Source organism: Balaenoptera physalus, assembly GCF_965194825.1.
Source record: "Balaenoptera physalus genome assembly, chromosome: 2".
Lineage (NCBI taxonomy): Eukaryota > Metazoa > Chordata > Mammalia > Artiodactyla > Balaenopteridae > Balaenoptera > Balaenoptera physalus.
The window spans coordinates 62777991-62802553 of NC_138883.1; the positions used below are offsets into that span (position 1 = coordinate 62777991).

Below are 24563 nucleotides of genomic sequence, written 5' to 3' on the forward strand. Positions count from 1 at the left end.
TATTTTAAAATGCACTACACTTCAGTGGCTGCATCCTGCCTGAGCCCAGCACCATGGAGCCCTGAACAAGCTCTGGAAAGGACTCACTTTCCTCCTTCTGCTGAAAGATAAAGGTGGGTCAAGGGGTGAGCCCCAGGGCTCTCTTGGAGCCACATCCAATATGTCGTGCCTGGTTCTTTTCCATGTCCATGCCCTGGTTCAGCGGTAACTGCAGGAAAAGGCTAACCCCCATCCCAATATTCACAGCCAATGAGAGCAGAGCCAGGGGACAGTTCATCTGAGAACCCTCTCTGCACAACTTCTGAAAGAAACTCCAAAATCTTACCCCCTTCCCTCACCCCCTACACGTCTTCCCCAAGGGGAAAACCTTAAAATTTCTACCTCAGAGATTTGGCTCCACAAGGAATTAAGCAAACACTTTTAAATAATAACAGAAGAGTGAACTATAACACTTCCATTCTGAAGAGTCTATAGTGCTTTCATATCTGCTTTTTCAATTACCCATAGGGATGTTTTAATTTAACATTTGGTGGCAGGAAATCCTCAAAGAAGAAAGTAGTAAGTAGACAGATCTACATTTTAAAATTGAAGAAGTGGTGACTTCAGATTCCCCAGGGTGTTATGCTTGTTCTGTGGCATTTTATTTTAGATTTGTGCTTCTCTATTACTTTAGGAAGAGAGAAATTTACAAAGTACACAGTAGGCAAGGATTAATCAATTTTCACAAAAGGATTTTTCACGGGTTTCTTTAAGTTTCTTTACTACATATTAATTTTGTTTTAGTTTACAAAATTATTGAGTATAAAGTGGACAAAGAGTTTAATCGCCCATCACTAGCAACACCTAAACTAAATCAAATTTAACACAGATTATCGAGAGGTATTTTTTACTTTCAGGTATTAGGCTAATAAACAATGATTAAGCAGCTATCATGCCAGTGTTAAACGCAAGATAAACCAAATCTAGTAAGATACACGTTCTGCCTTTGAAGCTCCCACAGGGCCACAAAGACGTCCAGCACTGCAGCCCACTAGGTGTAGGTTCTCAGGGCAGAGCTTCTGTTCACAACCTCACCCGTATTGTATCTGCTCCAGGTGGTTTTGAGGGAGCAGCCAAACACAACGACTCCCTTTCCTGCACCCTCTTCTTCAGCCCTCAGGCCTCCCCATCGAAACCACAAGTAACCAGTTGGGACGCTAGGAAAATGCCCAGAAGTCCTCTGGGAGAGGAAATTAATCATTGTAGTACCAGTTCTCTTCACCTCTGACTCCAGTTGTCTACCATCTGTTCACTTTATTAGGAAGTTTAAAAAGGAGAGAAGATAATAAAACTCCCAGATGTATTCACTGGCATCTATTGTAAGAAATCTGAGTGTGGGTGTTAGAACTAAGCACGTAACTGTTAAGTTACAAAGTTAGATTCTCAGTTTGGGGTTGTTTTCCTTTCATCTGTTCATGACAGCACACCCTGTCCTAACATGTGCAATTGAGAACCCACTTTGAAGACCACAAGGCACTGAAAAAAACATTCTTAGAGTGGGGAAATCTACAGCGTTCAAAATGGTAAAACCAGGCACCCAAAACACCTATTCGTTTTACCAAATAAATAAATAAATAAATAACCATTTTAAGCTTTAAAATGAGTGAGATGTAATATTTGTTGAACATTTATTATGTGCCAGACATTGGGTTAAGTACTTTACATACCCTTTAGTTTTCACAAGAACCCTCTGAGGTAGGTACTATTATTATCTCCGTTTTACAAATGAAAAAACTCAAGAATGGAAAGGTTAACTAACTCACCCAAGTACACAGTTAGAGATTGATTTGTGGAGCTAGAATTTTTTTTAGCTCAACCACTAAGCCATACTGCCATATCATGAAAGAATATTTCTATGAAACCTCAGAAAATTTGAGATTTGAAATCACCCACAGAAAAGATTGTGAAGGCTACTCTCATATAATATCTGAGCAAATGAGAAAAGCAGACAACCATCCCTAACACTTACTCAGCATTTGCCATATTCTAGGCACTATGGCAAGCACTTCATGTGCATTTTCTCATTTAATTCTCACAATCCTATTAAGAAGGTTGCTATTATTATTCCGACACCCATTTAACCAGTGAAGAAATGGAGGTATGAAAGAAGATCACACTGTGACCCAAGACCACAGGATAAATTTGAACTCAACTCTGAGTCCAGAGCTAGAGGTTTCACTTTGGAATTAATATTTTAAACAAAATCATGCATGAGTAGGGTGGGGTAGAGCTTGAGGATATCTCAAACACTTAGGAGTTTACAGTGTAAAGTACTTATCTTTTCTTGTTTTAAAACTACTGATACTTCTGTGGTGATTGTGCAGATTTTTCATGAGAAGATTAATAAACTAAGAACTTAAAAAAAAAAGAAATACTGACACAGGCAATATAACCCATCCATTTCTCTTTCACTTAACATTCTAATCACCAGATTATTGCCTTTGGAGAAGGCTCCTGTATCTAATAAATATTTGAAGACACATCTTTAAAACAAGGAAGTTACCTAACCCAAAGCGCTAACTCTAACAAGAATTCACCACCTATTTGCAGTCCTGACTTGCGTGTCTGGTTACGCCATAGATTCAGGGGCACTGGAGCATATCAGAGGCATTTATGAACTTAAGGTGCTCCAGGAACTTAAGATACAAAGCAAGGCAGTCTAAGAAGAATGTCACATTTTTGATAGGCAATGTCCTTTCTTTATGTGAGTTTAATTAAGACAACACAATCCTTACTTTTAAAATAATAATATATAGAGATGAGAAAATTCTCATGGAAGCATCAAAATATTGAGTGGGTAGAACAGACTCTTATTTCCCGTGAGTGGCTAGAACAGTCTCTCATGTGAGTATCTAAACACCTATTTAGATCATTCAAATGCCATACACGACAAAACACTCCAACTTAACACTTCCTTTGAAGTCACGACTATCAGTTTTTTATTAGTGTCATTATTTAGCATTTCTATAGCACTTCACTTTTGACAGGTGCTTTATAATTATTTCTACTCTTGGTTAACTCCTACTCATTCATTAGCATGCAGTTACTTTCTCAATAAAATATATACATTCCTTGACAAAACTGAATCTAACCAAAACCAAGAGGTTCTTATATCAGAATTTCAGACAAACATGTATCCACAGGACAAATGAGGCAGACAGACAGATGATAGATGGATAGATGGATGATAGGTAGATAGGTAGATAGGTAGATAGATAGATAGATACAGTGACATATAAGAAAATAATTCCAAGGATCAGTAACATTCTTGTATTCTTGTCTTGGTTCAACTGCAGCTTGGGATTATCAGTCATGTCCCTATGTTGCCAATGACAGCATGAATAAAAGAGAGACCAGTGGTCGCATATGAACTAAAATTGTTGAAAGAGTAAGTGAATATGGCAGAGACTGCTAATTATTAGCCAGTGTCCAGTCTCTCTTTCTTTATGTAATAGAATCTCCAGCCACTCATCTAGACAGTACATTTCCCAGCCTCCCTTACAGCTAGAAGTAGCAACATAAATAAGTTCAGGCCAATGAGATGTGAGAAGAATATGTGCAGCTTCTGAGTCATCTCCTTAATCATAAAGCTGCTTGCCATGGACCACAATGAGGCTGGTTAACATCTGTCACCATACATAATCACAAACTTTTTTCTTGTCATGAGAACTTTTTAGATCAAATCTCTTAGCAACTATCAAATATGCAAAGCAGTATTATTAACTATAGTCACCATGCTGTATATTGCATCCCCATGACTTACTTATTTTGTAACTGGAAGTTTGTACCTTTTGACTGCCTTCACTCATTTCTCCCACTCCCCACACCCTGCCTCTGCTAACTACCAATCTGTTCTCTGTATCTATTAGCTCAGTTTTTTCTTTTGATTCCACACATAAGTAAGATCATGTGGTATTTGTCCTTTTCTGTCTGACTTAATTCACTTAGCTTAATATCCTCAAAGTTCACCCACATAGTTGCAAATGGTAAGATTTCATTCCTTTTTGTGGCTGAATAATATTCCACTGTATACATATTCCATATTTTCTTTATCCATTCATTCATTAGTGGACACTTAGGTTGTTTCCATATCTTGGCTACTGTAAGCAATGCTGCAATGAACATGGGGGTTGCACAAATCTTTTCAAGTTAGTGTTTTCATTCCTTCAGGTAAATACTCAAAAGTGGAAATTCTGGATCATATGGTAGTTCTATTGTTAATTTTCTGAGGAACCTCTATGCTCTTTTCCATAGTGCTGCACCAATTTACATTCCCACCAATGGTGTACAAGGGATCCCTTTTCTCCAAATTCTTGCCAACACTTCTTATCTCTTGTCTTGTTGACAATAGCTATGCTAACAGGTATGAGGCAATATCTCATTGTGGTTTTGACTTGTATTTCCCTGATTATTAGTGATGTTGAGATCTTTGCATGTATCTGTTGGCCATCTGTATGTCTTCTTTGGGAAAATGTCTATTCAGATATTCTGCCCATTTTTTAATTGAATTGTTTGGGGTTTTTGTCATTGAGTTGTGTGAGTTCTTTATATATTTTGGATATTAACCCCTTATCAGATATATGATTTGAAAATATTTTCTTCCATTCAGTAGGTTGTCTTTTCATTTTGTTGATAGTTTCCTTTACTGTGGCAAAACTTTTTAGTTTGGTATAGTCCCACTTGTTTATTTTTGCTTTTGTTGCCTTTGCTTTTGGAGTCAGATTCAAAAAAATCATCACCAAGATGAATATCAAGGAGCTTACCACCTATGTTTTCTTCTAGGAGATTTATGGTTTCATTTCCTACATCAATTCTTTAATCAATTTTGAGTTAATTTTTGTGTATGGTGTAAAGATAGGGGTCCAGTTTCATTCTTTTGCATGTGGCTGTCCAGTTTTCCCAATACCATTTATTGAAGAGACTGTCCTTTCCCAAGTGTACATTCTTGACTCCTTTGCTGTAAATTAGTTGACCATATATATACATAGGTTTATTTGGAAGCTCTCTGTTCTGTCCCTTTGATTTATGTGTCTGTCTTTACGCCAATACCATACTGTTTTTATTACCATAGCTTCGTAATATAGTTCAACATTAACAATATCAGGCAATGATGCCTCCAGCTTTATTCTTATTTTTCAAGATTGCTTTGGCTATTTGGGAACTTTGGTGGTTCCATACAAACTTTAGGATTGTCTATCCTATCTCTGTGACAATGCCATGGGCATGGGTATTTTCACGCTGAATCACGCTGAATCTGTAGATTGCTTTGGGTAGTATGGACATTGTAGCAAAATTAATTTTTCCAATCCATGAGCACAATATCTTTCCATTTGTTTGTGTGTTCTTCAATTTTTAAACTAATATCTCATAATTTTCAGTATATATTTAAACTACCACAAATTCTAAATAAATTTCAAACAATTTCAAATAAGTTAACAATTCTTACTGAAGCTGAGAAACTCAAATAGCATACAACTGATCCATCAATACAAAAGATTTCTTATTGTGCTAAGGTGGACCTGAGACTGTAAGTTCTCAGAAGGCAGGGATATGCCTTATTCATTTTTTTTTTTATTTCGTAAAATAAACAAGCAGGAATCATTTTATTTCTACTGTCAAAGAATTATCATGAATTATTCAAGATTTAATTGCATCAGGATAAATTAAGCTTTCACTCTGGTTTCAATACAACAGATCTTTGCCAAGCTAAATGAGCTTACTGACTGCTGAACCTTTTAAATTAACTGAGTTTAATTTTCACATGACCAATTGTTTTTATGGCTTATATAACCATTGACCATTGTTTCAAAAGCATTTAAAATGACTGAAAAACAAGGTTTCCAAAGTCTATGAAATAAGTAAAATCTTATCAATTAGAATTAGAACATTTACCTTCCTCAAGGAAAAAAATGTTACTGGCTTGAACATTTTTATCTACTCTGAGTTGAGAAAATGAATTCCCTTGGAATTTTTGTCTCAATTTTACTAGCAAATATTGAACTACTTAGAAGCTACTCACCAATCTTAAACCTTCAACTCACATCCCACATTTTAATCATCCCAAGCTGAAGGCTTACTGTCTTGACGCTGGGTAGCAGCGCTTCCTCACGGCTACCAAGTAAGAAGCTCACCAGCTCATTAGCAGCCCTCTGACCTTGACCAAGCAGCTGACAAAGCAATCCCATCCCACCTGCGCGTTCATTCTGATTTGCAACAATAAGACAAGACCTGGATGGAAAGATGATGGAAAACTCAACTGGAAATTGTCTAAGAGTTACACTCTTCCTTGGGCAGAGAACCAGGGAGCTTAGATCTCTGAAACAGAAGCACACAGATCCGCCAGATCCTCTACACAGTCTTTGCTTACTGTGTTTTTAATTTAGATAAAAAAGAGAGTTATGATTATACAGAAAACATCAACATCTGCAGAATTACAAATTAAGCAAATGCCATGGGAAACACATGAGTTTCAGTCCCTTTCTGGAGCTCTTTTACCATCTGCTCTCTTGGAAGGAACTCAGGAGCTGTAGTACTTGCGGAGATTCTCATCTGTAGGTTTGAGGATTTCCTTATCTGCCATATTCTCTACCCACCTGGGAGCAAGACCAAAGAAAATCTGCCTTGGATCTTTTCAAGTACTGGGCATTTTGAAGAGTTCGTCTTTTGTGATATCAGGTAAAATATAACCGTACTTCTTGGCGAGCTCCAGTCTTGCTTCAGGAAATTCAGCAGGATCCTCCAAGTAACCGCAATTCCTTGCATCAGTGTAGTAGGGTACCAGTGTCTTGGAGGTGAGCATTCGCTTGGGAATGGGTTGTCCACGGAGAAAGAATGCAATAGGTTTGCACAGAATTTCCAGGCTTTGTGGGTCGTAGAAGGCCGTCATGACGACACCCCCATTCTTCTCGATTGCAGCGATGGCCAGCTCTGAAGCCAGCTGTACTTCAACATTAACTTTCACCTTAAAGGTGTCAGCACCCTCCTCTACCAGCTGGACACCATAATCCCTTTTAGATGGCTGGAAGGTCACGCCTCTCCCATTGACAAGTTGGGTTAAGTCAATAGGTTATGTAGGATAAACTCGACCCAAATCAAAAAGATACTGCAGCCTGTTGAGAGTCAAAGGCTGATACTGGTGTCTGAAGCTATGTCCTTCATTAAACCCGTCTTTTGGGATTTGAAGGTAAAATGGAGTCTGGCCTCTCTCAAAGCCCAGCCGGGGCCAGGTTCTTCTCTGTCGTTCTCCCTTGTGGCCCCTGCCACATTTTCTACCTCTTCTCTGACCTCTTGGTCATCTTTCCGGTTTCCTGGAGCCCGGGTTTGGCCTCAGGTTAGCCAGGCTCACACAGGGCAGGGCCCGCAGCAGGTCCAGGGCCTGGGGCCCCCTTGCCCCACACTGGGCCAGCCATGACCCACGCGCCCAACAAGCCACAAGGGCGCTGGGCCGCCACAGCCTGCCTTATTCATTTTTTATCCTCTTCCTTCTTTGTACCTTAACTCTAATATGTAGATAAGCACCAATATCTTGGAACCATCTAAGGATTAAAAACAAATGCCTACTACAGAATTTATTGCTATTATCTTTATCCCAATGACCCTCAAGTTCTGCCATTTGCTGGTTCTGAGAAATGCAACCATATTTTTATTAGACTTATTGTAGAGCCTGTGAAAATTTAGACCTGCAGACATTAACTTTTTTGGATGTAGAATTTATTCAGCATCTCATCTATGCCTGTTTCTGTGTTAATTACTTCCATACAACATTACCCATTTAAAGCAGACATCATCATCTCCACTTAAAAGACGAAAAAACTAAGACATAGATTAAGTGATCTGCCCAAGATCACATGGCTGGTAAATAATAGAGCTTAGACTAGAATACAGTCTTCCTGACTCACCGGACAGTCTTCTTTCTGAGAGTTCTACTCAATTGCCTCATCAATTTCTGATACATTTTTACATTTCAAACTTTGGACCCCCAAAAAAGTGGGGGCATAATAATGGCCAGGTATTGATGGATAGGAAAATTAAAAGGTAATCCTACCCAGAATATAAAGATCAGGAAGGACCATGGGTAAACATATCAGAGCAATTCTTCCCTGAATAAAAACTGGGAAACTTTCCAAGAAGACATCACTATTAACACAAACATTTTTATTCACTTTTGAAAGTTATCATCTAATTCAACATAATTCTTCACCATATGTCTAATTGGAATCTGCCTGGATTCAAAGATGCTGATGAGAGTGAATATATCAAGGTCAGGAATTGTCTAGCTATACAAGACTCTAGGTGGTTGAATTGTACATCTTTTTCCCATAAAACTTTACATTTACTTAATGAGATATCCCATATGCTCAGTCGTAGACGTTTTGATCAGAAGAGGTCCAAGAATAGGAAAAAGCAGTGTTTTGAATTTCCACTTTGATGTTGTTTTGTTTGTTCATTATTATTTGTAATTTAGTTGGCTCTAATTAAAGCTAAAGACAGAAGATGAAATGAGTTAACTATGCAATTCTTAGTCCTCATAAAGGGAACATAAGAGTATCTAGGAATCTTGGGTGCCAAGTAAATATAAACTTGGTTTCACATCTCTGAAATTAAACTTCCCACTTTCCAGACAGAGAAGTCCGGTGTGAGACCATAGGCAAGCCTTTTTAAGAGGAAATTACAGTTGGAGATGGAGATATTAAAATTCATGATTCTAAAAAAGTGTTGTGACATAGTTTATGGCAATGACTCTCACCCATTCCCAAAGAAAAGCATGATATCAGTCAAGAGGTGACCCCATCCTCTTTACCCACTGATACACTGCAGGCAACTTTGCCTTTCACAAAAGAGGGCTTTCAGAGTTTTAAATAAACAAGTAAGAGTTCTAAATAGTGAGTTAAGAAATGCTGTATTACTGGCTTCCCTCCAACTGTGTACTAAATAAGGGTGGGGCTAGGTAAATGCACGGAACTAGCTAGATTGCATTGAAAGACCTATGTAGGAGGTACTTTGTTTGATGGACCCAGTGAGCACAGATAGTCCCCTCCCACTCGGCATGTCTAAAGCATACCCTTGATTCTCCGTGCTTCTGATGAAGTTTCCGCTTCAATGGGACAATGGCTTTCTATCAAAGAGTGTCATAACATCCTATCAAAGAGTGTCATAACACAGAACTTTTCTAATTGGTGTGGAGAGCTCTGCAAGAGCATATTCGTTGTAAGCCATAGCATCACCTCTCTTTAGGGAGAGGGAACAAAATTTAAACACACAGGGAGACAGAGAGATAATGAATTGCCTTCTGGGCAACCCACCACTCTACTGCCAATGGGATCGCTGTGACAAGTTATGAAATTCGAGTCAAAATATTTAACTCAGCCACTTACTCAAGTGGTAGACCCAATTTTAGGCACCCCACAGTTAGGGCACCAATAGAGAAAAGTCTTCTCTTCGTTTTCTGCAGTAGCACATTTAACTTTTAGCATCTATGGGCGTTCTGTTTCCTCTAATAAGGATATATCTGTCTGTAAAGTATACACATGTATTTCTACCAGTGTAGCAATAACTGTTGAATACAGGAAACTATAATAATCTGGATAGTTCCAGAAAAATATAGGAACTAGACTAAGAGTAAGAAAAGATTACTACTGGAAGTCTTTCAGAATAATCTGATAGAAACAACCTATCAATAGGGTATAAGAGGGTGAATTAGCCAATATGCCCCCAAAGAAATGCTGATTATACCAGCTTAATCCGTAGCTCCCAGAAGATGAGATCTCTGGGTCACCCTAATGGAGCCTAATGATGTAAACTGTACAAGCAAGGCAGGAAATTCTGTGGCTCAAGAGTCAAGAGTCAGGTTAGAGAACAGAGTGAGCTCTAGGGAATGAGCTGGAAGTGGGAAAGGGGAGGAGAGGAGTTCGAAGATGAGTCTCTGAATTGACTACTCTGGGTCCCCACGTGCTCACTGAGTCAAAGCCTGACAGAACCTGGTTACAGGCTTTTGTGAGAGGTGAGGGCTCCTTAGTGGGAATATACTAACACATACATAAAATGCACCCATTTTAAATATGCAATTTGATGAGCTTAGACAAATGTATATACCCATGTAATCATCACCCCAGACAAGATATAGAATATCTCCATTATCCCAAAAAGTTTCCTCAAAAAAGTTTCCTTTATCGTCTCACCCTAAGCCGCAAGCAAGCACTGATCTCATTTCTGTCACAGTGAATTATTGTCTGTTCTTGAATTTCATGTAAGTGGGGTCTTACATTATATATGCTCTTTTTGTCTGGCTTATTTGGTTAAGCCAATGTCTTTTGTATTCATCCATGCCATTTGTAGTGGTAGCTCATTCCTATGTACTGCCAAGTAGCATTTCACTGAATGGATAACACCACAATTTCTTTATCCACTCACCTGTTGATGGATAGTTGAGTTGTCTCCAAGTTTTGGCTATTATGAATAAAGCTGCTATGAACATTCATGTACAAGTCTTTGTGTGGACATATGCTTCCATTTCTTTTGGGTAAATATCTAAGAACACATTCCTGAATCATATAGCAAAGTGAATGTTTAACTTTACAAGAAATTTCCAAAGAGCCTGTACCATTTTGTAGTCCCACCAGCAACATATGAGAGTTCCAGTTACTACACATCTTTACCAGTGCTCAATATTGTCAATCTTTAACCTTAGCCATTCTAGTCTGTGTGCAGTGATACCTCGCTATGGCTTTAATTTGTATTTCCCTGAATAATGTTAATCATTTTTTATGTGTTTATTGGCCATTCATATATCTTCTTTTATGAAATGTCTGTTCAAATCTTTTGATCATTTTTAAGTTGTGATGATTCCTGCTACGTTGACTTCAACTTTCTACTAAGGATGACAGCACTTCTGGTCAATTTGATTTAGAGCGAGTAATTTGAAGCTCCCTAATGGCACTGCTAGGCTCAAAATTATTAGCCAGGGTTCAAGTGAAAGGGTCAACAACACATGGAACGCGTAAATCAGATCATATCACTCTCCTGTTTAAAATCTGCAAATGGCTTCCCTTGGCCATTTTATTCCAATTAGAGTAAAATCCAAACTCTTTACTTTGGCCCCCAAAGCCTCATGTGATATGACCTCTGCGTCCCTCTCCAACCTCACCTCTTGCCGCTTTTCCCTCACTCACTGTGCTCCAGACACTTCACTCTTCTTTCTGTCCCTCAAACACGCCATATTTGTTCTTGCCTCTGTCCCCTCTGCTTGGAATTATGTTTGCATAGAGCTCAGTGTGCTGCCTTCTTCTAATCATTCAAGTCTTAATTTTAATGTCAAGACTTCCCTGCCTAATCCTGATAAATAGCACCCCTCAGTCCTTCTCTATCTAGCAATCGTCACTATCTGAAATTATTTTATATTTTATGCATGTTTATTGCCTGTTTCGCACCCACTAGAATTCATACTTCAAGAGTACAGAACTTTATCTTGGTCATTGATGCATCTCTGTGACCTATAAACAATGCCAGGAGCATAGCACCAGCTCAGTAACTGTTTTCTGGAAGGGAGACAGGGGTTGAGAAGAGAGGAAAAGAAAGCAGGTTTTCAGAAAAGCAGAAGATAAGGCCCCTCACATCCAGACTCTTACTCTATATGCAAAGTGCTTAGCTCAGGGCTTGGCACAAAGGCTATTTCTCTTCCCCCTCAGCTGTTTGTCCCTTCAAAAGTCCTCAGCCTCTAGAATCAGAGTGGCCTTTGCCAGAGCCATGGAGGGCCATCGTTGGAGAATGCACCATATGGATTCAATCTGAAGGCATCACCACCTTCCAGGCCCCCTAGTCACAACCCAGGGTGGTTTGATTTGTGACATGAGGTTGGTAAGAGAAACGAGGTAGCTTTGGGGGGGTAGCTTTTGACCAGAGAGGGAAAAGGGACATTTCAGATATTCTTTTATAAACAACCAGTCTCTTTTTGGATAGCCTCAAGTTTCTGGAGCATTCTCTCTTCCTCACCGTGGCTCAAAGCTTTCAGCTTTCGCTGTGTTTTTATCCTTTTCTCTGAGCCTCTTCAGTGGCAAAAAGCTTCAGCTTGCTTTCTCTGTCATATTCCCATCTGCCACTTCTAAACCTCATTTGTATTCCTTCTAGTTTGTAATCTGATCACTTTTATCCTTTATAACAGACTTTAGACTCAGTTTTTTAATTCAAATTGGAAATTCAGTATAAGAAGTGGTTTTCTTTTTCTCTTCTCCTTCTAGTTTTCAAATATTTTGCTTCTGGTCACTTAAAAAATTATGACGGATGGATGAGTGGGTGGATGGATAGATAGATAGATAAATAGATAGGTAGAATATTATCCATATTATATTTGTGTCCTTGTGGTTTGGGAGCATCTTTCAAGGGGCCCACGGCTGGTGACCACACAGAACTACTCCAATACTTGCTATGCATTCTATATCCAATGCAAGTCTATGAAGCACCTGTTCTCTGCCCACATACCAATTAATAAACAAAGTCTCCCCCTCTTCTAATTAGTATACTCTCTATAGAGCCATAGACTTTCTCCTCATATTTAGTAACAAATCAAAAGAAAAATTAGATAAAAACTACCCCCAAGGTTTGAGCCAATTATATATATATAACACTTCCTAAATTAAATGAACTCCTTTTCCTTTCAGATTCCCTCTACAGCATTCTTTTGTGCATTCAATCATTCATTTCATAAGCAGTTAGTAAAAATCTGTCATGTGCTAGACGCTGGATATAGGAAAGAGCTGGGGAGGTGGCTGACATGTACAGGAAACGCTTAAAAGTATGCAGTTTCCACCTTTAAAGTCCTGTATTCTTAACGAAGTACTAAAAAATTACACATCATATGTTGTATTAATCAGGGTTCTCCAGAGAAACAGAATCAATAAAATGTGTATATATAGAGAGATTTATTTTAAGGAATTGGCTCACGGAATTGTGGAGGCTGCAAAAGTCCGAGATTCTACAGGGTGAGCCAGCAGGCGAGAGACCCAGGAAGGAGCTGCAATTTGAGTCCAAAGGCCGTCTGCTGGCAGAATTCCCTTTTCTCCTGGACAGGTCAGCCTTTTTAAAATTAAAGCCTTCAACAGATTGGATGAGGCTCACCACATTATGGAGGGTAATCTGCTTAATCGAAGCCTACTGATTTAAATGTTAATCTTATCTAAAAAATATCTTCACAGAACCATCTAGAATACTGTTTGACCAAATATCTGGTACTGTGGCCTAGCCAAGTGAACACATAAGATTAGCCATTGCATACGTGAAACAATCAGAGAACAATATAAGTCAATCTATATTAAATACAATACACTGAAGGGTCAAATCATAGGTGATAAGAGTGCTAACATTTACTGAGCACTATTAGATGCCAGATCCTCGGCAGAAATTAGTTAATACTCACATTAAACCTTTGGTAGATTATATATAATATCTGCTTTTACAGGTGAAGAAGATGAAGCCCAGAGAGTTTGAATAATTTGTCCAAGATCACTCAGCGAGTATTCTAACCCAGAGAAGTGTGGCAACAAAGTCCTTGGAAAGCTAGGCAATATAGTATTCCAGGTGCACAAGGAGGGTAGTGGGGGAAAGCCTGGCTTGGTAACATTAAAATTTCTTCCCCTAGAATGTAAATTGGTGCAGCCACTATGGAAAACTGTACGGAGGTTCCTTAAAAAACTAAAAATAGAGCTACCATATGATCTAGAAATCCCACTCCTGGGCGTATATCCGGAGAAAACTCTAATTCAAAAAGATACATGCATCCCCTATGTTCATAGCAGCACTATTTAGAATAGCCAAGACACAGAAACCACCCAAGTGCCCATCAACAGATGACTGGCTTAAGATGTGGTCTATATATAAAATGGAATATTACTCAGCCATAAAAAAGAATGAAATATTGCCATTTGCAGCAACATGGATGGACCTAGAGATTATCATACTAAGTAAGGTAAATCAGAGAAAGACAAATACTATATATTACCACTTATATGTGGAATCTAAAATATAATACAAATGAATCTATATACAAAACAGAAACAGACTCAGACATAGAAAACAAACTTCTGGTTACCAAAGGGGAAAGGGAAGTGGGAAGGGATAAATTAGGAGTATGGGATTAACAGATATGAACTACTGTACATAAAATAGATAAGCAACAAGGATTTACTGTATAGCACAGGGAATTATATTCAATATCTTGTAATAAGCTACTATGGAAAATAATCTATATATATATATACACACAGATATGTGTATATATGTATAACTGAATCACTTTGTGGTACACCTGAAACTAACACAATATTGTAAATCAACTGTACTTCAATTTTTAAAAAAAAAGTTCTTCCCCTAGAGTGAGGAAACATCCTTTTTCTAACTCATGATGTTATAATCTAATTTTTCACTAACTGATTCTTTATGTGTGTATATCTTCCTTAGGAATAGAATTCCACATATTCATGAATAAGCATGTAACCACATGTGCATGATAAATAAAAGTAAGATTTAATTACTATTCTAGCATGTTTCATTATATGTTTTAACCAATAGTCATGGACAGAGGTATTTAAATTCCTTTTTTGAGGTGGGGGGAGGGAGGGAGACTAACCAAAAACATATCTTCTTAAATAGGACATCTTGATAGCTTTCAATTTTTTGAAATTACAATAATCTTATAATGAACATTCTCACGTGTATAGCTCATCATGTCCTTATGGTAAACATCTAGAAGTAGAAACATTTTATCAAAGTAGTATTTCAGTGTGATATTAATTTCCCTTTACCTGAGGTTAATTGAGTTAATACCTTTTCATATGTTTATTGGACATTTAGATATTCTTTTTATAAAGTGCCTGTTCAAGTCTTTTTGGCCCATTTTTCTATTTGGGTTAACAGTATTTTTAAATTAATTTGGATGAGTTCTTTACATATTTGGATGAGTTCTTTATATATTGCAAGTATACTCTCCCACTCTCTGGCTTTCTTTTCACTCTCTTATTGTTATCTTTTGCTGAACAAAAGTCCTTAATTTTAACTTAAGCATTTTTATCCATCTTTTTATTTAGAGTTAGTGCTTTTTGTGTCCTGCTTAAAAATCCTTGCTTCCTCATGAAGATATTCTTCTCTGTTTTCTTCTAGAAGTTTTATTTTTTATGTCCTGTAGAAGGTTTTTCACACCTACAACTACGATCAATCTGGAACTGACATCTGTGAATGATGTGAGGTATTTATTGTAAAATAAAACACAGATGCAGAAAAATCACACAAACAAATGTAAAGCTTAGTCAATTATTGAGTCAAAGACCACCCAGGTCATGAAATAGAACTTTACCTACCACACCTGGAGCCCCTCCATGTCCCCCTTCCAGGTCTAAAACCTCTCTCAGATCCTGACTATTGAGTGCTTCTCATCTCTCTCTTTCTGTTTTTCATTTCTTTTTTATTTAAAAAAATTTTCCTTCATCTCACCTATTTCTCTTAAAGCATTGTCTGTTAGACTTATTTATCATGTGTTCCTTCTAGCTTAGTGTTTGTCTGAAATTATTTTTTCTTTTATTTCTAATTCTTTCTTTTTTAACTACTGAGGTATGACTGACATAGAAAAAAGCTGTATATATTTAATTTGTACAACTTGATGAGTTTGGAGATAGTATACATTCATGAAACAATTGCCACATTCTATGACATCAACATATCCAGCACTTCCAAAAGTTTCCTCTTGTTCTTTATTACCATCATTATTATTATTCTGTGATAAGAACACTTAAGATCTACCCTGTCAACAAATTTTTAAGTATACAATACAGTATTATTAATTATAGGCAGTTTGCTTTACAGTAAATTTCTTGTGTAACTAAAACTTTGTACCCTTTGACTAATACCACCCCATTTCCCCCTCCCTCCAGCCCCTGGCACCACCAGTCTACTCTCTGCTTCTGTAAGTTTAGCTATTTTGGATTCTTCATATCAGTAGTATCATGTGGTATTTGTCCTTCTGTGTCTGGCTTATTTCACTTACCCTAATGTCCTCCAGGTTCATCCATGTTGTCACAAACAGCAAGATTTCCTTCTTTTTTAAGGCTAAATAATATTTTATTTTATTAAATATCACATTTGCTTTATTCATTTGTCAATGGACATTTAGGTTGCTTCCATGTCTTGACTAGTGTGAATAGTGCTGCAAAGAATATGAGAGTGCAGATATCTCTTTGAGATTCTGATTTCAGTTCCTTTGATGTAAATCCAGATGCGGGATTGCTGGATCATATGGTAGTTCTAATTCTTTCTGAGTCCTGTCACCTCATTTCTATGTTTTTCTAATTCTGATTTGTGAAGTTGTTTTCTTTCTTCATGTCTTATATTTTCTCCATGTCTTTTAGCTCGCACTGAAATAGGAGTTTACAGATTTCATCTATTCTGTTCACATGTCTTTCTGGTCTGGTTTAATTGTCTGTAAGGATGATTTTTTTCTTATCATTTTGCGTGGGATTTTACCTTAATCATTTCTGTGGCTTATTCCTCATGTGAACTTAGTTTTCCTAAACTTTGTTTTATTTTGTTCATTTTAATTAATTTTTATTGGAGTATAGTTGCTTTACAATGTTGTGTTAGTTTCTACTGTATAGCAAAGTGAATCAGCTATACGTATACATATATCCCCTTTTTTTTGATTTCCTTCCCATTTAGGTCATCACAGAGCACTGAGTAGAGTTCCCTGAGCTATACAGTAGGTTCTCATTAGTTATCTATTTTATACATAGTACCAATAGTGTATATATGTCAATCCCAATCTCCCTGTTCATCCCACCCCCCCTTTCCCCCTTGGTATCCATACATTTGTTCTCCTATGTCTGTGTCTCTATTTATGCTTTGCAAATAAGATCATCTATACCATTTTCTCTAGATTCCACATATGTTCGTTAATATACGATATTTGTTTTTCTCTTTCTGACTTACTTCACTCTGTATGACAGTGTCTAGGTCCATCCACTTTTGTATGGAGGCATAATTCAGGGCAGCTTTTCTAACTTCATAGAGCTCCCTCTTCTGTTGCTTTCTTGTAGTATTCAAAAACACAGCAGCTTACTTTCTGAGACTTCCAGAGTCTGTCCCCATCTCCCACTTCTATCCTGACCTGTTGTTTCCTTCATCTGTTATGTTATCCCTGTCCTGCTCATCTGGGTCGCAGTCCAGGAAGAGAATCCTGGATGATCAGTTTTGAGAATTCACAAGGGCTAGATTTTCCATCCTCTTCAGACCTTACCATTGTCCCCTTGGCCTAACCCATTATTAGAGTGAGCAAAACCCCTCCCAGATGGGATATGTCATTTTCATGGATTGCAACTTGGCCCATCAGGCTTTTCAGTAAATACCTATAGTGACTTTGAAGATCTCCTCTTCTCAAGTCAGTCAAACAATGCTTTGCTTCCCACTGCATTCCCCCCTGAAGATGCAGGTCCTATGTAGATACTATGACAGTTGGTATTCTTCCTACTTGCTTGTATTTTGAAATTCATAGGGATATGTTATATCTCAGGTTGAGATTGCCAGAAGCATCTGCTGAGATGGAGTTTAGAGGGCAAAACGTTTACTAGGAAACAACACAGATAAAAGGAATGAGAGGAAGTGGGACTGGGCAGAAGGAGATGGAGAACTGCAAGGCAAGTCTGACAATGCTGCCAACAGCCCAGCAGGGGGTGTCTGGAGCAAATACTGCTTGTCAGAATCGTCCCAAGCCAGGTCAAAATGGCCAAAAGTTTACACCTCATCTCATCTGCTCATTGGATGTGGGCTACCCTGAAAATGTGTGATTACAGGCAAAGCAACTCTCTGCAGCTGAGGCATATTCTGAAGCAGCTGAGAGCTCCCCATAGCTCGGCAGGAAGTCTTTCCTTGGAGAGCGTATCTCTGTGTCCCATACATTGTCACTTGGTTTTGTTGTAAATATTTTCTGCTGCAATTTTATTTGGAATTGCACTGACTCTGCAGATGAATTCAGGAGAATTTACAACTTTAAAATACTGAGTTGTCTCATTCATGGAAATGATATATTTCTTTACTTGTTTAGTCTTACAGTTTTTATAAAGTCCTATAATTTTCTATATAAAAGTCTTGCATATCTTTTGTTAGGTTTTTCTCCTAGTTATTTAATGGTTTTGGTGATGTGATATTATTTTTAAATTTCATTTTCTAATTGCTGCCATATATATATATATATATATATATATATATATATATATAAGATTTTGTATATTGATCTTATACCTAGTGATCTTCCTAAATTCACTCATCAAACAGTGTTTCTTCAGATTCATTTGGATTTTCTAGACACATAATCATGTTACATGCAAATAATAATTTATCTGTTTGTTTCCTATCTTTACACATAGTATTTCTTTTATTTGCATTTTTCTCTCTCTAGGATTTCCAGGAAATGTTGAATAAAAGTGATGACAGAGGCATCTGTCTCTTTCCTGGTATCAAAGGGAAAGCTTTCAATATTTCACCATTAAATATCATTTCACTGTATGGTTTTTGACAATACATATTTTCAGATTAAAGTTTTCCTCTATTCCTAAGTTTTTAAAATAATAATTTTAAGTATTAAATTTTACCAACTATGTGTTCCTCAGCTTATGAGAAAATCATTTTATTTTTCTCCATCATACTATTAATGTGAGTTACATTGACTGATATTTTTAATATTGAAAGCAACCTTGTATTTGTAGAATAAAAGTAAGCTGATTGTGACATAGTATCTTTTTTATAAATTGCTAGATTCCATTTGCAACTATCTTGTTTAGAACTTTTCCATCTGTGTTCACAGAAAGACTGGGTTTTCTTTCTTACAATGTCTTTATCATGTTTGCATATCAAGGTCATGTTAACCGCATAAAATATATTGAGAAAAGTTACTTTTTTTTTTCTATTCTCTGGAAGAATATAAGAAGGATGTTATTTCTTAGAAAGCCCAGAGATAAACCCACTCACCTATGGGCACCTAATCTATGACAAAGGAGGCAAGAATATACAATGGAGAAAAGAAAGCCTCTTCAGTAAGTGGTGCTGGGAAAACTGGACAGCTACATGTAAAAGAATGAAATTAGAACACTCCCTAATGCCATACACAAAAATAAACTCAAAATGGATTAAAGACCTAAATGTAAGGCCAGACACTATAAAACTCTTAGGGGAAAACATAGGCAGAATACTCTTTGACATAAATCGCAGCAAGATATTTTTTGACTCACCTTCTAGAGTAATGAGGATAAAAACAAAAATAAACAGACGGGACCTAATGAAACTTAAAAGCTTTTGCACAGCAAAGGAAACCATAAACAAGACGAAAAGACAACCCTCAGAATGGGAGAAAATATTTGCAAATGAAGCAACTGACAAAGGATTAATCTCCAAAATATACAAGCAGCTCATGCAGCTCAATATCAAAAAAACAAACAACCCAATCCAAAAATGGGCAGAAGACCTAAATACACATTTCTCCAAAGAAGATATACAGATTGCCAACAAACACATGAAAGGATGCTCAACATCACTAATCATTAGAGAAATGCAAATCAAAACTACAATGAGGTATCCTCTCACGCCACTCAGAATGGCTATCATCAAAAAATCTACAAACAGTAAGTGCTGGAGAGGGTGTGGAGAAAAGGGAACCCTCCTGCACTGTTGGTGGGAATGTAAATTGATACAGCCACGATGGAGAACAGTATGGAGGTTCCTTAAAAAACTAAAATTAGAGCTACCATATGATCCAGCAATCCTACTACTGGGCATATACCCAGAAAAAAAACATAATTCAAAAATACACATGCACTCCAATGTTCATTGCAGCACTATTTACAATATCCAGGACATGGAAGCTACCTAAATGCCCATCAACAGAGGAATGGATAAAGAAGATGTGGTATATATATACAATGGAATATTACTCAGCCATAAAAAGGAATGAAATTAGGTCATCTGTAGAGACATGGATGGACCTAGAGTCTGTCATACAGAGTGAAGTAAGTCAGAAAGAGAAAAACAAATATCATATATTAATGCATATATGAGGAATCTAGAAAAAATGGTATAGATGATCTTATTGGCAAAGCAGAAATAGAGACAACAGATGTAGAGAACAAACGTATGGACACCAAGGGTGGGGGGGGCGTGGGATGAATTGGGAGATGCGGGTTGACATATATACACTACTGATACTATGTATAAAATAGATTACCTACTGTATAGCTCAGGGAACTCTATTCAGTGCTCTGTGGTGACCTAAATGGGAAGGAAATCAAAAAAAGAGGGGTTATATGTATACATATAGCTGATTCACTTTGTTGTACAGTAGAAACTAATACAACATTGTAAAGCAACTATACTCCAATAAAATTTTTTTTAAAAAAAGAGAAATAAGTAAATAAATAGATAGATAGATAACCAACAAGGACCTACTGTACAACACAGGGAATGCTGCTCAATATTCTAACCTAAATGGGAAAAGAATTTGAAAAAGAATAGATACATGTATATGTATAACTGAATCACTTTGCTGTACACCTGAAACTAACACAACATTGTTAATCAACTATACTCCAATATTAAATAAAAATTTAGAAAAAAAAAAGATTAGGGGAAGTTGAGCAATCTAGGCTTGTCGATATCTACATGGGAAGATGTTTCCTTTAATAACTGTAAAACTACTCAGATACTCCATTTCTTGATTTATCATTTTTGGTAAATTGATAAATTGTTGTTATTTTTCAGGATTTGGTGTCCATTTTATCTACAGTTTCAAAATTATTCACATTAAGTTCTTTATAATACCCTCCTACTTTTTTATAAATTTTGTAGGATGTGTAGTGCTGTCCTCTTTTTAATTCTGGATATTAATTTTGTGCTTTCACTCTTCTATTTCCTTATCAGTCTTCCTAGAAGTTTATCAATTTGACTTATCTTCTCTAAGAACCAAATTTGGCATCTTTATTCTCTCCATTGTATGTTTGCTTTTTACTTCTTTAATTTCTGTTCTTATCATCATAGTTTCCTTCCTTCTACTTTCTTTGGCCTCAATTTTAAATAGTATTTCAGTTTATTAAAGTAGATACTGGTCATTGCTTTTTCAGCAATATAAGCTTTTTTAAGGCTATTAATGTTCCTTTTTACATGGCTTTAGCTATATCCTACAATAAGTTGTGCTATGTCATATTTTCATTATCTTTCAGTTCAAAATATTTTCTAGTTTCCATTGTACTGTCTTCTTTGACCCTTGCATAGTTAAGTACTTTATTTCCAAAAATCTCGGCCTTTTCTTGTTATCTTTCTGTTCTTGTCTAGCTTAATTGCATTGAGGCCTGAGAACATAATCTGTACAAGTCTGTCTTTTAAAATTTGTTGAGAAATGTTTTATGGCTCGGCATCTGTTAAATTTTGGTAATATTCCATGTTGCTTGAAAAAAAAGCATACTCTGTTGATTGCAGTATTCTATATCTGTTGATGGCACCAATTTTTTTAGTTTCATTAACCATATCATTAAGATCTTCACTTATAGTTATTTGTGTGTCTGTGTGTCTTTTAGTTCTATCAATTACTGAATGATGTGTTTTGGAGTCTCCCACTATGATCATAGAGTTCTACATTTCTAATCTTAGTAATACCAAATTTTGCTTTGTATATTTTAAGCCTAGCTTATTAGGTGCGCACAAATTTATAATTGTGTTATCTTTAAGGTCCTTAGCCTCTTCTATCATTTTGAAATGTCTTTTTTCATTTCTAGAAATGTTTCTTGTCTTCAAGTTTACTCTGACTGACAGCAGTATAGCTTTCTTTTGTTTAGGGTTTGTATAGTATATCTTTGTCTATTCTCTTAACTTTCAGTTTTTCTTTGTCTTCATATTCAAGGTGTGTCTCTTCTAAGCTTTATATAGTTGGGTATAGTTATTTTTAAATATGGTTTGGTAACTTTTGTCTTTTGACTGTAGAATTTATTCCATTGACATTGAATATACTTACAGTTTAATTTGGGTTCGTATTTATCAACTATTATTTTTCCTGTTTTACTTACCCCCTTTTTTTTTTTTTTTTTGGCCATGGCCACGCAGCATGCGGGATCTTATTTCCCCAGCCAGGGATCGAACCTGCACCCCCTGCAGTGGGAGCACAGAGTCTTAACCACTGGACAGCCAAGGAAGTCCCTCTTTACCATTTCTTCAACCTGTTTTATGTTACTATTTCTCTCCTTCTTGTCTTTAATCAATAAAGTATATTTTTGTTCCATTTCCCCTCTATTAACTTGTTAATTATTATTCTACTAATCTTTTAGTTGTCACCCTCATTTACAGAATGCATTCTTGATTTCTTAGAATATAAATTATTTTATCAATTCCCAGACAATGTTAGGTCCTTAGAATAGTTTAACTCCATTTACTTCACTATCACCTTTTAAATTATTTTTATTTTCATGCCTTTTAGTTATACATATATTTTTAAATCTATAAGCCATTATTATTATTATGTATAGCATATATTCCATTATATTTTCCCACCTATTTACCTCTTCTGTGGCTCTTCAGTTATTCCTGTATTTTTGTGTTTCCATCTGAGATGATTTTGCTTTTGCCTAAGTACCTATCTTTGGTACTTTTTTTAGTGCAAGTCTGTTTATTGAATAATCTTCTCATTTTTTGTCTGGAAATATTTTCATTTCATCTTCTGTTTAAAGGATATTTTACTGGATATAGAATTCTATGTTGGCAGATATTTTCTTTCAGATCTGGAAATTCTGAATGTTACCTAATAGCATTAGCTAATTTAAGCACAAGTGAGCTTATTAAAGTGGGTTTTGATGTCTGCAACTATGAACCTTGATGACTACAGGGTTGCAAATCACTAGTCAGGTGTCCTGTTGAATAATAATGATGAATTTTAATTATACCTTTATCATACTCTAATTTCTTATTCATACTTAACATTGCTTCTAGATTATGTATCATATTTTACTGACTACTCCGTCTATTCTCAGTAAAGAAACAAGTTCCTTATTTTTTCTCTCTCTTACATTAAATATCTCATAATGCAGGTCCCTCTCACTTCACTACTTTTTCCAAATTTTACTGATATATTCCCTTCCATTTATTCTTCTGGGTAATCTTAAGAATTGTTTTATAAAGTTCCCACATAAGTGTCATTAGGGTTTTGATTTAAAAACAACATATTTGTAAATTAATTTATATTATATTTACAATATTGTCTTTACTCCAGCAATATTATGGCTTCTCAGTTATGGAAGTTGCATGTCTCTGAGAAGATGTGAGTGTGAGTATATATCTTGTACATTGCATCTTACTTTTGTTCATAGGTATAGAAGCTTTTGTTGATACTATAAATGAAATACTTTTCCACAGTATTTGTTAACTGGCGTTATACAGAAAAATCCATGCAGAGTTCTCTAATTAGTTATAATCACTTTTCCTTAATCCTTTTGGCTTTCAAGCTGGACAATCATATAACCAGAAAATAGGGATAATTTTGTCTTTTACTTCCCAAAACTTATGCCAATTTTCACACTAAATTAGTTATAACTTAAAAGAAAATATTAAGAGTTATGAAATATGGCATATTCATAAAATGTAATGAACTACTGATCCACACTATGACATGGATGAACCTGAAAACATGCTAAGTGTAAGAAGTCTGTCATAAAAGACCAAATATTATACCATTACATTTATATGAAAGTCCAGAATAGGGAAATTTATAGAGAGAGAAAACACATTAATTGTTGCTTAGGGTTGGAGGTGGGGAAGGAATGTGGGGATACAGGGGTAATAGCTAAAGGGTACAGAATTTCTTCTTGAGGTGAGTCTCAAATTAACTGTGGTGCTGGTTGCACATATATGTGAATATGCTGAAAACCACTGCATTGTACACTTTAAAAGGATGAATTGTATGGCATGTGTATTAGATCTCAAAAAAAGCTTAAAAAAAAAAGAGTTTGACAACTTGCTTCTTTGTCTTGTCCTGACTTTAAAAGAAAAAATTCCAAGCTGGTATTTCAGTTCTATATAATTTTGCTTACCGTTTTATATAGCAAATAATTTTGCTTACAGTTTTATATAGCAAATCATTTTGCTCCAAGGTCTCATTCCCAACCTTCTGTGCTTTGATATATAGTGAAGAGGCTGGAATTCAAAAACTGCATTTCCTAGACACTCTTGCCAGCTGACTTCTGGCAGATTCTGCCAATGGAAGGCACTACTGGAAGACTGGAGGACAGAAGAAACAACACTCTTCCTCCTTCTGGTTTCTGATGACATTTCTGGCAGTAGAAGAAGCAGCGAGGACGATGTCAGCTTGCAGCAGCGGCAATGGCCCAAAGCAGCAGCAGTGGTGGTAAGTGCAGGATCCTGGGTCCTGCACAGCAGCTGCCTTCAAAAACCTTGAGCCCTTGTGGCTTAGTGCCCTTGACTGCCGGGAAGCGTTGTCCCTCAAGCCCCGAGGGTACTGTCGT

The 24563-nt window shown here is 36.5% G+C and overlaps 1 pseudogene across 1 annotated transcript; it reads right to left on the minus strand.

Annotated features, from left to right (window-relative positions):
- Positions 1–1175: 1175 nt before the first annotated feature.
- Positions 1176–24151, minus strand: LOC309656081 (large ribosomal subunit protein uL15m pseudogene; annotated as a pseudogene). Its single transcript has one exon. The product of its transcript is annotated as a large ribosomal subunit protein uL15m pseudogene (transcript).
- Between the last annotated feature and the right edge of the window lie 412 nt (positions 24152–24563).